The sequence below is a fragment of the Camelus ferus genome, chromosome 5 (assembly GCF_009834535.1).
Source record: "Camelus ferus isolate YT-003-E chromosome 5, BCGSAC_Cfer_1.0, whole genome shotgun sequence".
NCBI lineage: Eukaryota > Metazoa > Chordata > Mammalia > Artiodactyla > Camelidae > Camelus > Camelus ferus.
The window spans coordinates 79,030,505-79,045,057 of NC_045700.1; the positions used below are offsets into that span (position 1 = coordinate 79,030,505).

Sequence of the window (14,553 nt, forward strand, 5' to 3'; positions counted from 1 at the left end):
AAATAATTTCTTAAAACCCTCAAACCATGGACAAGATCAAAATTTCCATTCCTTGAAAACAAACCACACACAGTCATGTGAGTCATTGTAGGATGAGAGAGTCCTTATACTAAAACATCACAGAGGGGTCTCTTCCCTCTCCCATCCCAAAGTGTTTACCACCCGTCCCATCCCATTTCATACCCTTTGTGGTTCATTTATTTAACCACTGCTGATTTAGTGTTGATCACTGGTCTTTATGGTGGAAACACAAAAGAGAAGGGAACACAGCCCTTGTCCTCAAGGAAAGGGGCAAACTTTTTGCTGGGAGCTGGGGAGTGGAGACTAGCAGTAAAGTCAACAAACAGAATATAAGGTAAGTGCTGGTCTGGTCTGAGAGCTGTGGAACCACAACCAAGGGCCACTTAATCCAGTCCGGGGGTGTCAGAAAAGTTCACTATGGGAAAACTGATGTGGCAGGAATTTCTTAAGGAGGGTGGGAATTATGCAACTGGTTGAAGTTGTGAAATGATGTTGGGGACAAAGTGTTAAGTCCTTTAAGAAACAAGTTTTCAGACTTTCTGTTATTTCCCATTTATTAGCAAGCATCTTTTCTGAGTGTTGTGCACTGACGATACACTGGTAAATGACAGTCTCTGCCCTTTGGGACTTAACAAAACCGATGCAGAGGCTCAGAAAGAATGGATCTGGGGTCAGCCACGGGTACAGAATTATGAGGTTCACTCCAGAAACTGGCATGTTAAATAAGTGCCTGTGATATTTTTATTACTCAGGTTACTGTTTAAAAGGAAGCCATAATATTGATAAATATGGAGACGGCCCAGGGAAAATGGCATGAATGTATTGAACAAAGAAATATACTAGAGTAAAAAATATTTGTATTACCTATGAGTCACAGGCCATTGCCCTTTGACGTGTGGTGCAAAGGTTAGAGAACTTGGCATTTCTTTGTCAAGGCTGCTGTTGACTTCAGTTCAGGACTGTCTCTCCAAACCTGCTCTCTTATGCTAACTTTTTTTTTCAATTTGTGTTGCTTTTTTTTATCTCTTCCAATAAAACAATTTAATGGCAGAATCTGGTACTCACTTTGAGTACAACAAACAGTTAGGGGTAAAGGTGAATAGTGAGTGAGGAGTAATGACATCTCTCTGTTGGCTTAGAGTTTACAGAGAACTTAGATTGTCTCATTTGATCTTCACCCAATACTGAGGTGGTATATCTCTTCCCAGCTTCACTTTGCACTTGAGAGAACTGAGTTTGGAGAGAATGAGGCAATCTGCTCAAGGTCACATCAGGTAGCTAGTAAGCTGGCTGTGCTGAAAAATGCTGAACTTCTTTGAGAATTTAGTCTTTGGGATTATTCCTTTGGCTCTAAAGACCCTGGTGAATAGTTTGCCTCATTTACTGCCTCTTGCTTTCCTTTCAAAAAGCCCCATGAACCCCACCCAGATCACCTGAACCTCCTCTTGAGTCCTGGCATCCTTTAACACTACTAGATCAACCAGAATGAGTGTGAGGGAGAGAGAGCAGAAGAGAAGATCAGAGAAAAGATGGTGGCCTCCATCTCCCATTCCCTGAACTCAGCAGGCTGCCTGTAGTGTGCTGGACCAACTTTGGTAGAACGGTAAAGAAGTTTCTCCTTACCTCCCTTCAGCTGTCTCTTTCACCCCCGTCCCCTTGCCTCACTTGCAGCTCAGTAGCCTCCTTTCTGTCGCAAGGGGGCCATGAACTCTCAACAAGGATTAGGAAGCTAGTGTGTTACTCTCCTCAGGGGGACATTTGTGCTTTGAGCATAAGACCAATTTTGGGAACTGCATAACCTGAAGGAACAGATAATTAAGGGAAGAGTCTTAGCTGGAAAGACTCTTTCCTTAACCCTTTAACCCCTTGACCACTGTTGCAAGGACAAGCCGTAGACCAAGGACCCTAGAGAGTCTCCTTTCCTTCCTCATCATGATTTTGAGACGCAGTACCAGCAATAGGAGATGGCTTTTGCTCTAGAAAACTGGGCTAGAGTTCCAACCCTACCAAATGCTTGCAGTGCCCTGTGATGAGTCTCTTTACTCCGGTTATGCTCAGTTTCCCCATATACTGAGTGGGGATAAAAGGCCTGCCCTGCCCAACTCAGAGGGAGGCTGTGAGACTCAAAGGAGCGGATGTGCAAAGCTAAGCTAGTGCCAGCTGCTTGTTAATGAAAGCACGATGGGGCAGGGGTGCAGAGCTAGAAGGGAGATGTGTTGCCCCTGAGCACAGGTGCTTTAGGAATGACCACTCTGAGTCCAGTGGAGGGTTTTTATCTTAACCCATGATGAGCATGAGCACAGGTCACCAGCAAGCCTGTGACAGTATCAGAAGCCAGTTAAGGCAGTAAGTGGGACTGACTCAAAGGGTGAGCTCGAGCCAGACTACCTGGGTTTTTCTGACTCTGGCTTTCCCTAGCTGTGTGACTTGGGAAAAATACTTATTTTCTCCAGACCTCAGTTTCCCCATCTGTAAAATGGAGATAATAACAATCCTTATCTCAGCATGTTGCTCCAAAATTTAAATGGGACAAAAATGGAGTGCTTAGCAAAATCCCTGGCACAAGAAAGAAGCCCATTGGAAAAAAAAAGAAGAAGCCTATGAGTGTTAACTGTTGTTGTTGTTGTTGTTGTTGTTGTTGTTGTTGTTGTTGTTGTTGTTATGATTATTATTATTGTATTTGCATGGACTAAGCTAAGGCCAGTGCCTTATGGGACCTCAGGGGGCCTGTGCTGGATGGGCTTGAGGGACACAGTCTAAGCACTGAGCAAGTACAGGAATTAATTAAGTGGATAAAAGATGCAGTCAATGAATAACGCATTGACATTTGTACATACTAGGGACAGTAAGTGCATAACTAACTGAATAGCTCTGTCTCCTGTGTTCCCCTTGAAGTATAGGAGAAGGGGCAGTTATGTAGCAGGCCCTGTGCTGCCACATCCTGTAAAAACAGACAGATTCATTGGAAAAGAATATGAAAGAAGGTAGATATATGTATAATTTTATATATATATATATACTTTTGTATGTATAAGTGAATCACTTTGCTAGAAACTAATACAACATTGTAAATCAAAATATACTATCTCTAGTCACAGATAAGCTCTTATATATAGAAAATCCTGAAGAAAACAAAAACAAAAACAATCACAAAAAACAGACATTTAGACTCTTTGTCTTGCCTTGTAGTCATCTCTTGGGTCCTTAAAGTGAAGAGAAGTTGGGACTCTGTGACCCGGAGGCTTTTCATCCTGGTCATCTGGCTGCTTCTAGCCTTGACTCACCTTCTTCTGTATGGATACTGAGCCCCACTCCAAAGCTCTCCCTCTTCCCCACCCCCAGCCTCGAGTGGAAATGAAAATGAGGCTGCCCAAGAGCTCTGTTAGAGAAGACAAAGGCCTGGTAGGCATCAGCTTGCAGTCCCTAGCTTACATTCTTGGTTTCTGTCTCCTCATGCCTGGCCAGCCTCTAAGAAGCACCACCCTTCCCCATGTGTTTTACTTCATAGTGATCCTTTCTGGGAAACCTTGGAAGGGGGTTTTGTGCAGAGCCTCGGTGATTTATGGAGTCGCTGGAAGGGTTGATGGAAGGGAGGCACTGGAAGAGGGAGGGGCTGCCCCTTCCACAGCAGGCTATTTCAGGAATGGTGTATGGGCAGGGGATAGGCCCCGTGGGGTCCCATCACCTCCATGATCTGCTTAGCAGCGTCTGTGGGCAGGAGATGGACTCTGGTTGACAAGGCCAATGATGGGAGTGTGGGGTCTCTGTCTTCCCTTTTGAGGACTGGCGTTCTCAGAGGGTGCACTGGTCAGGGTGTGGGTTTCTACCTCTGCTGCCACTAGCTCACAGTGCCTCTTATTTATGAGCTTTGCAGGCGTTAGGAAACTTTAAATCCTGAAAAAAGAAGATACCAGAGGAAACTGCAAGATCAAAATTAATATATGTTTAATTAGAACTTCTCCTTATGTCATCTTCATTAACTATGAAATTTAGCATTTAGAATTTTCCTATGAAAACAACTTTTAGTTGAGGTTTTCGTATTTTGCAGGACTCCCCGGGGAACACAATTAATTTAATTTAACACAATTAAAATACCCAGGAATCATAAGCAACCATTAATTTAATAAATTACTAATAGTCAAACCACTTCAAAGGCAAAATTAGAAATATGCTTTAGAGATCATACGAACAAACTTTATTCAACGCGGGTGCACTTGGACGTGCTTGACAGGAGACAGAGCTGCCAAAAGAGCAAGGCCCAGGGCTTAGGGAGGTCTCAGCCCTGCCAGCGAGCCTTGACACGCCTTGAGCTTTCCTTCCCCTACGCTTTCTTTTGTTTGCTGAGGGCGCTGAGTTAGAACCTCTCTGTTTCTTCTCCATATGAAAATCTAGTAATAGTCTGTCTTTTTTCTTCTCTTATCACCTTATTTTCCAGCACATAAGATTTAAAGGGCAATCAATAATCAACCAGTCAATCAGTCAATCGGAGCCAGACTGAGGCACCATTGGCAGGCAATTAAAAGAGCTCTGCACCTGTCATTTGCACAGGACCTTCATGACTGCTGCCATAGCCACATATCACCTCGCTATTATTTAAGTTAATGATTTTCTGTAAATCACCACATTTTATTGAATTGTTTAATTTATTTTTTGAATAAATACTACATTTACATGATTCAAAAATTAAAAAGACAATAGGAAATGATATATAGTCAGAATTCTGCCCCTTGCCCTGCCCCCATTATCCTGATTCCACTCCCTTTCTCATTGCTAAAAAGTTATCAGTTTCTTGTATAACTTTACCAAGTTTTTTTTATGCACATATGATAAAAATGCAAATATACTTATTCCCCTGCCACGTCATCTTTTTTTGCACAAATATTCTGCAAGTTAAATAGATAATGCACCAACTTGTTTACTTAACCATATACCTTGGTGATGTTACCAGAGTGTTATGCAGAGAGCATCCTCTTGTTTTTTAACAGCTGCATAATGTTTTCATTGTGTGCATCTATCAGAATTTATTTAAGTCAACATCCTATTGATGAATACTTGGGTTTATTCCAATCCTTTGCTATTACAATAATGTTATTACACATATATCTCTATCTAAAATTCCATGAATGGTCTTGCTCCTTTTTTTCTTCTTTTATCACTATTTTTCAGCCCATGAGATTTAAAGTATGCCATTTGGTTTGTACATAAGTGTCATGGGGCTGAATGTTTGTGTCCTCCCAAAATCATATGTTAGAGACAGGATCTGTAAGGAGGTGATAAAGGTTAAATGAGGTCATAAAAGTGGGACCCTGATTTGATGGAGCTGGTGCCCTTATAAGAAGAGGACAAGACATGTGAGGACACAGCGAGAAGACAGTTGTGCTTGTCAAGTTTCTCCACTATAAAATTACTCTTTTCCTGCACTTTCATTCTGTATTCTTTGAAAGAAAGTCATTATACACAGCTCACATTAAGGAATTGATGGTTATGCTCCCCTTTCTTAAGGGAGGAGTTTCTATATAAATTATTTGGAATTCATCTATAAGAGATTTTACTCTTCCTCCTCATTTACTTATTCATTTACTTTTTAGCATATTATATATTTATAACAGTATAGACTTACGGATATTTGTTGTTTACTTTGGGTTAAAAATCATTATCACTTTACTTACTTTGTTTGCAAAGATTTTTCCAGCTTTGTCCATTGGGAGCTCTTTTGTTTGGCTCCCGTGTCCCTATAACATACTTTCATCAATGTGGGTTAAACTTTTAAAAAAAATTTTGAGCATTTTCTTACTTTCTGGCATTCTAAGATGTTTATCTTGTGTGGGTGTGGGTGTGTGTAATTAATTAATTAATTAATTTATTGCTGCAGCACTAGAATCAGCCATTCTCCAAGAAGCCCAAGTTCCTTCTAATACCAAGGATGGTATTAGAGACCAAGATTTGGGTGCTAGGTGTGCTTGTTGCTACTAGGATGTCAAGTCACATTTTTAATTCACTGAAAGCATTCAGGACACTCATATTTTCAGTTTTTCCTTCTTAACCCCCTGGTAATTCCCATCAAAGTCAACTGGTAACCTCACTATTTCCCCCTAAATCCTTAGAGTCCTTTCTTTTTTTACTTCTTTCCTTCCTTCCTTTCTCCCTTTCCTTCTGTTAAGTCTTCACCCACACTTTGCCTAAATCCTTCCCGTTCCTCAAGCCTCAGTCCTCCTTCTGCCAGCCCTAACCAGCTTCCTTTTCAACATGCCTGTCTCTTGTTTTTGGCTGCAGGACGCTCTGAAAACTCAAGTTTTAAACAGAAGCTTGAGTTATTCTTAGAAAGAATTCCACAAAAGCCAAGCAAGATGAAATTAGGAGGGGAAGATAGCATCTATATAACATCTTTGGTTTCCATTTTTCCCTTAAAATTTAGTTTTGTGTTTTGAACCAATGTAGCTCAACTACTTGAGTTTCACTAGGGCTTCTCTGTCTTTTTAAGGTTCTGATACAGGCATTAGGGTTGAGTTTTGTGATTCAGGGCCAGAGCTGAATGATGAATCCTGTGCCTAAGCGCAGCACCCGTGAAGCAGATTCAGAGAGAGGCAATGAAGCTGGGTGGTACTTTGAGATCACTTTGTCCAGCTTCTCCACTGTAGTTTTACAGAAGGAGAAACTGAGGCCCAGGGATGAAGGAAAAAAAAAATCTCACCCAGGGCCACGTCACTCATCAGAAGGTGGAGCTGGGTCTGGAGGAATGTTTGATTGCTAGTCTGGTGCGCTTTCTGCTGCTGCATCAGGGCTCAGTTAAGACTTTTTTTCTGTAAGAAATTTGTCTCAACATCACCAACCTGTACCCACTCAGGCACCCAATTGTACCCTGTGGGAGGTAACCCCGTTTCTCAAAGATGCACAGGATTTAGAACCAGAGGCCTGCGTTGAAAGCCTAGCTTCACCTCTTAACAGCCGTTTGATCAAGCAAACTTTCAGTCTCAGTTTCCTTACTTGTAAAAACGGGTCTAAGGATACCCAGGCTACCAAAGTGTTTTGTGGCTTAAGTAAAAGCATGGATATGGAAGTATCTGGAACATGCCAAGTGTGTGACTGGCACTCAGCATTTGTACGAGAATTTGAATGTGCTGGGATTGTTCTGTAGCTTCTCCATCTGGTGTATCTTGTGTCCTGAAACAAATAAAAAGCCCCTCCATTACTTTTACCTCCTTCATGTCTCTACAGAGCTGGACACACAGCGGATGCTCAGAAATCTGTTGAATGAAGGAGTGCCACAAAGAACAAAATCTGCTGTTTGGAACTCACCCCCAGGGGGCAATGGAAGGACAAAGGGTGTTGTAGACTCTCCCAGGGTGATGACGCAACGTGAAGGAGAGGCCTGCTTTTTGCAGGTGTGTGGGGCAGGTGGGGGATAGAGCAGCCAGGCCAAGCTCTTGTTTCAAGATGAGGATGAAGAGGGAATAGCCTGAGAGCCCCCATTCCCCACCCCCTCCCCCAGAGGCTCTTCTGAGCTGGCCTCTATCCACCTCCAGGGTGGAAGCCAGATAAGACAGTGGGGCACGGGGCCCCTGTGCTTTCATCGGTTCTGGCCTGCCTGTCCCTGCTTGGGGCCTGGGCACGTTCACAGCTGAACAAGATGTGGCAGGAAACCATGAATCAAGGGGGTGAGGGTATTAAAGAAGTCAAGCTGACTTCTGGGTCTAAATCCCTTTCCCTCTCCTTCCAGGCTTGCTCCGGCCTGTCCGTGCCTGGCGGAGTCCAGAGGCTGCCCCCAGCTCTGCCTTTCAAGTTGCTCCGGGAGGTGGGTGGTAGCTGTGAGAACCTAGGGCTGGCTGGGCACGCAGAGGAGAGTCAGAATCCGGGGTCAGTACTGTTAGCTGCAGGAGTGGGTGTCCTTTCTGCAGCTATACTTTTATAGAAGGGGGTGTTTTCTCTGCAGGACGTTAATTAGTAAGAAGCAGCAGGGCATTGGGCAAGGGTCAGCAAACTCTTCCTGTAAAGAGCTAGATAGTAAATATTTTATGCTTTGAGGGCTATGCAGTCTCTCCTGAAAAGACTCCAACTCCTCTGTTACAGCACAAAAGCAGCCAGACAATACATACATGACGAGATGTAGCTGCATTCTGATAAAGCTTTATTCATGGACACTGGAACTGGAATATCATATAACTTTCATGTGTCACAAAATATTAGTCATCTTTTGATTTTTTCCCCCCAACTATTTAAAAGTGTAAAAGCCCCCTTTAGCTTGATGGCCACACAGAAACAGGTGCAGGGCCAACGTGGGAGGCAGTTTTAGGCTTCCGGGCATAGAGCGTGGACTTGGGAGTCAAACAGGCCTGGGTTCATACCCCACCTCAGCTGTGCACTTGGCCTCTGACCTTTAGCAAGTGACATAATCTCTCTGAGCCTCAGTTTCCTTGTCCTCAAATTGGGATAATAATGTCTACCTCAGTAAGCATGAAATGAGGTTGAGAATGTGAAGAGCCCGACACGGACTATTTGAAGTCCTACAGGAGGAGGTGATCATTACTGTGTTTATCACCCATAAGAAAATGAGTAATGAGAGTGGTGAGCCATGCCCCGCCTCCATTCCTACCCAGAACCGCTGAAGCCTATTTAGAAAGGCAGTCACCGTAGGCTTTTTACACAATCTGTAACCCCTGCTTCTGGTTACAGTGAACTCATCCTGTTTGTGTCCTGCTCACTTCGATTGAATCCACTGAACACATGCTCACTGAGCACCGAGTCTGTGCAGGGCTCTGGGTGCAGCAGGAGTGGAAAGATGAACTTGGCCCAGATCCTGCCAGTAAGATAGGCATCTCCTTAGGAGGGAGATAAGATGAAAACCAAAACAACCATAAATCAAAACGGCATGTGGAATAAGACCTCCCAGGTAGGCAATCCTAGCTCCCATTTACTGAGTACCAGCCCTTTGCTAAATTCCTTCTGTGCATGTGTTAATCTCATTTATATAACCCCACAAGGAGGGGATTCTTATCCCCGATTGATAAATGGGAAAATGGAGACAGGGAGACTGTTAAGGTACTTGGCAAAGGTCACCTGCCAGTGAGCTGAGGATGGAGAATCACACCTAGGCCTGGCTGATGCTGGAGCCAGAACTTTATGCACTGGCCTAAGGTGCCTCAAGACCAGAAAGTGCGTGCTGGCTGTGATGGTTGGGGAACAGCAAATGGCCTGTTTGGCTGGGGAGGGTGCATTCTGTACCAGTGTCCTGTGCCCTCCATGCCTCCCTGTGCCTTCAAGGCATGAGAAGAGGCAGGGCCTGACGACTTCATCAGACTCACATAAATAGGAACTTGCAAGAAGGGAAGACCTCATTGTAAAGCAGCTTACCGTGTATTCATATATTCAGCTCTTCTTCAGAAACCTTGCTTTTTTGTCTGTAATTGCTCTTCCAACTTTCAGGCTCAACTTTCCTGGCATGAAGAAGAGGACATATGGTGTCGTGAAAACAGTGCTGGGCAAGGACGTGGGTCCCATCTCAGGCGCTGCATGGCCCTGGGCTGGTCACGTCCCCTCTCTTGCCTCAGTTCCCTCAAACGTACCGTCAGGGGTTAGGTGATCTCTGGGTCCTTTCCAGTTCTACATTTCCAGATTATAGCATGTACTGTCCTTGTGTCAGTAAGGGGGACAGCCCTGACCTCTGGCTCAGAGCAGGTGAGGCCACTGCGCAGCAGCATTAGATGACTGGCTGCGGTGCCCAGGCCCCACGCTGGCGGGGAGTAGATCTTCCAGCCATCAGGTTGTCAGTGTGCTGCTTAGATAACCTGCCCCTTACTGAAGCTCAAGAGGATCCACGTTCTTTGTCCATCCATACACCAATTCACCAGCTTTTTAATTAATTCACTTATCTATTCACACCCAGCCTCTGGAGCCAGACTGCCTGAGCTTGAATCCCTGGTCTCCCAGCTCTGTGACCATGGGCAGGTTACAGAACCTCTCTGTGGCTTAGCGTCCTCCTCGTAAAGTGGAGACAGTAATGGCATTCACCTTATAGGGTTATGAAGGATTAAATCAGTCATATAAATGAAGTACTTAAAACCATTCCTGGCATGTCGTAAGCTCCATACAAGCCTTCACTATGAGTATTATTACTCTAAGTATTTCTTGATACTGTGGATATTGTGTGCCGAGCATTGTGTATTGTGTTGGAGTTTTTCCTACTGCCCTGCAAGGTAGGCATTGCTGAGCCTGCTTTTCATAGAAAGAAACTAAGGCTTGAGGAGTTTGCGTGACTTATTTGAGATGAGCCACTGCCCCCATGGGCTGCAGAGGGCGTGTCAGCTGGCCAAGGAGAGAGACGGCAGGGAAGAGCGGGCAGGTCACCTCCTGCCCCTGTCACTTAACACCCATCTCACGTTGCCTCCTTGCTGCACTTTTGGTTCTTGCTGACACCCAGACTGCTGCTGGTGTCTTGTCTTGAACTGTATAACCTGTCAACACGTGAGAACTATCTGCGGCGACTGGGGAGAAACGTGATTTAGGAGCAGGGGGAGAGAAGTTCGGTGAGACCGGAAAGCTGCCACTTCATGGCTGATTTTGGAGCTGCCTCTTGGCCAGGCCAAATGGGAAACGTCCTGCTTCGAAACAATCAGGATGTTAATACTGAGATAAGTGAAGACACACATGTCTCAGCTAATATCCCTGGCGTATCGGACCAATTATGCTGCCCCGTAGTGCAATTTCCTCTTGGGTTTTGTTTCTTTGGCCCAGCCTTGTGCAGATGGCGTGCTCTGCTTGCTGGAAGTAAGTGTGGAAATGATAAAATAGAAATACGAGATGTTTGGATATCACTTGAGCTGCAACTTGACACTCCAGGTCTGACTGAAAATCCAGCAGGCCTCTTTCATGACCCCTTATCCCTGCAACCCCCCCAGCACGGAAGGCGCCTGCTGCGTCCCCCCAGCCCTCTCCACAACCCACTGTTGTTAGCTCTGGCTCTAACAGTTTCTCTTCTCACTTGAGATGTTTGACCAAGTGATCCTCCCCATTAAAGTCCCAGAGTGTGTGCACATGCGTGTGCGCACGCACACACACGCACACACACACACCCCCTCTAGGGTGCTGCCCAGTACTTCCCTTCCAGCCTTAAACTCTTTGTGGAGGACTTCCTGCCTGCTGCCACTGGACTGTCTTGAATTTCTCTCTCACACTTTCTACGGGAAAAAGTACCCTCGGCTGTTCTTTGAGCTTCATATCCTCCTTCCTCCAGAGCCCAGCTTGCAGAACGCCTCCTCCAGGATGTCCTCCATATTTCTCTGGCTAGCCTTTTCTTTGTCCTAGTAGCCTGTACCTATTTTAAAGTCTATTCTCAGCACAGAAATCCAACTTTCTTAAAGTTTCAGATGCCTCTCCCTGACTCCTCCATCTCTATACCCCACCATCCTGAAAACTGGAGCCCTCATTCTGTCTGTTTCTCTGGTAATTTCCATATTAACTACAGATTCCAGGGCAACCTGGGTCTCCTCAGATTGAATTCCTGAAACCCTCTTCCCCAACCCACTCTCTGACTAGACCAATTTTAGTTTAACCAAACTTCAAGACTATATTTTTGCCTCTTCCCTTTAATAATTAACTTGCTTCGAAGAATTCAAGAGCCCAGACACAGTGACTGCTGACCTCGTTACAGACCAATCCTAATGATGTCTCTCATGAGGGTCCATCCTCTGGACTCCGATGTATTCCAGGTGAGAGTGTGAATTCCTTTAGCGTACCAGTTTTGCTTCTCAAGCAGATATTGATCTGCCCCCTAGACCTCACCTCTCCTGGAGGTCTGGTGTATAAAGGTATGTAAAGGAAAGATTATGGTGGCTTTGCTCATTTTCGATCTAGTGTTTTAATCTCTTTAAACCTATTGATTTCAAGTCCAGATCTTGTGAAGGAAGATACTCATCAGTGGCACTGTTGCTACACAACTCTGGACCATCTGAGGCTTGTCACGTTCAGTGCTCAGATGAGGATGCCAAGATGTGCTCCAGTTCCCTACAGCCAAGAACAAAGCAAAGGCATGTGGTGGTCAGCTCCCTAGAATGGGCACCGCCTGCTCCCTGCAGACTCGATCCACCTAGCTCCTCTAAGGCACCCCTGGGCCACTGCTCCCTGCATTAGTCAGCTTGGGCTGCCGTGACAAATGCTACAGCCTGGGTGGCTTAAACAGCACACATGTATTTTCTCAAAATTCTGGAGGCTGGGAGTCCAAGAACAGAGTGCTGACAGGTTTGATTTTTTGTGAGGCCTCTCTCTTGGGCTTGTAGATGGCCATCTTCTCCCTGTGTCTTCAGATGGTTTTCCCTTTGTACCTGTATCCTAATCTCGTTCTCTTATTGGACTAGGGGCCACCTTAATCTCACTTTAACTTAATTACTTGAAGGATTCCATCTCCAAATACAGCCACATTCTGCGGTTCTGGGGGTTAGGACTTCAACATATGAATTTGGGGGGAGGGGTGGACACAAGTTAGCCTCTAACACTTTCACTTTTTAAATGCACACTGCTTGGTTTTAGGGCATCCTGGACCTTCATTTAGGCTTCTGAGGAGAAATTTCCTCCTCTGTAGAATGGCATTAATAAAGATACTGATCTCTTGAAGTTGTTGTGATTAAGTGCCTGTGAAGTTAAGATTAAGTGCCTGTGAGGCTTAACATAGCCTGCCTTACAGTAGGTGCTTAGTAAACGTTAGAACCTTTTAAATAAATAAAGATGCTGCTGCTACCAGCACTGTTATTAGCAGATGTTTCGGTCGTAACAGGGTTCCTTGTTTACAGCACCTGATGATCATTTCACTTGCGTCATTTTCATCTTGCTCATTTCTTTCCAAAAGAAATTTCTCTGTGACTGCCCAGCACACCAAGATTCAGGTCAAAGCTACTCTCCACCCCTGCGGTGAAGACTTGGAAGCACTCTGGCAGGAGCAGGCGCTGGGGCTGCCCCACCTCTCCCATCTCCTTCTGGGGCTCCCTTAATCACAACTCACTCACTTCGGCATCTGCTTTAGACCTTGGCACCTTCCCTGCATGGTGCCAGGTGCCTGGAGGACTGCCAGCTCTCCCAGTCTGCCAAGCCGACTCTCTTCCATCACACAAGTGACCTGGGAAATCCCATCTCCCCTGCAGCAGGGGATCAGCCTCCCTGGACTGATCACAGGAAAGGTGCTACTTCATGGGCACACAGCCTCACTGCCCTCCCTACACACACACAGTGCTTGGCTCACACTCAAAGGCCCTCTGATAAAGGCTTTCTGCTCAAGATTTTCCTTCTGTCCACAAGCATCCAAATGTCCACCTCTGTCAACATTTTTTAAAAAATCTTAAATTGTAAGGCTACCTTCGTTCTCTGTCTTGTGCGTTACACATGCAGAAGCACACCCGACAGAGACGCCGGGTCTTTACCCTTTACCAGGCAGCTACCCATGAGCACTCTCTCCCTCTCCTCCACCCTGCCTCAGGCTCCTGTGCATTGGCATCTGCTGTTTCCCCTCTGCCTGGGAGCACATATTCCACCTTGTCCCCTGGTAAATGCCTGTTCCAAGCCAGGCCTGGGCCAGTGGTCTAGGAGATGCCTTGCTGACCTCCCTGGCCGAGGTGACACCCCCCTCCTTGTGGCTCCATTGTGCCTTTGGTGACGTCTTGCCCATACTTACCATTCGGTACTCTGATTGTCTGTGTAGCTTCTCCCACTGAACTGATTGCTCCTCGAGGGCAGGCACGATGATTCATTTAGCTTAGCCTCCCTGGTGCCCAGCGCAGTGCCTGGCTGCAGATGAATGAAACCAGTGAGGAGGGATCTGGGTCCTGGCAGTGCTGGGCAGAGCCTTTCATGGCATTTTCTGTCTGGCCTCACCTCTTCCTTTGTCCTGTTTTTAGCCTAATTCCTTTCAAGGCCCTGGCATGGGACTCTGAGCTCATTTTCATGATTGCTTTAAATATTTGGGGCTGTTGGCATGCCAACACGGGGACCCACGCTAAGGAGGGAGAGGAATTCTCTAGCTCCCTGGGTTCTGCCCAAACACAAGGAATGTGCCAGAGGCAGGGGAGGTTCTGAGAAAGTGCCAGATTGGGTCGAACTAAACTGCTTTCCTACCTGGCTTAGGGAGCCAGGAATTTTGGCAGGAGACAAGAAAGTGAAAGGACACAGAGGCCTGGGGGATGGGGTGGGGATGGAAACCCAGGAGGAGCCCTGGATAGAAGCGAAAGGGTAGCAGCAGCGCCGATCTGGAGATGCAGTGTCTGTGCCCGAAAATGGTGAGGAACTCCCTGGAGCAAGTGCCTGGATGTGGACCGTCCTGGGAGCCGATTCTGAATATCTGATGGACAGGACACTCTGGGAAGTCTTGTCACGGAAGCACTTGGAAGCCACAAAAATAAACTCATGAGCATCTGGCATAAGGAGCGTTCTGAGGGGCTGCTCCCTGCACCCCCACCACTTTGTGGATCAGGAAATGGAAGCTGAGAGAGAAATGGGGTGACCAAGACCACACTGTTCGTGGTGGTAGCACCAGGACTGGAATCCAGACCTCTT

General features: G+C 45.9%; 1 long non-coding RNA gene across 1 annotated transcript; it reads right to left on the bottom strand.

Annotated features, from left to right (window-relative positions):
• Positions 1–7,044: 7,044 nt before the first annotated feature.
• LOC116663764 lies at positions 7,045–13,957 on the bottom strand. Its single transcript, XR_004320088.1, has 3 exons — positions 13,676–13,957; positions 9,370–9,452; positions 7,045–7,182 (listed from the first exon to the last, which is right to left on the bottom strand). It is a non-coding gene; the product is annotated as an uncharacterized LOC116663764 (long non-coding RNA).
• Positions 13,958–14,553: the final 596 nt, after the last annotated feature.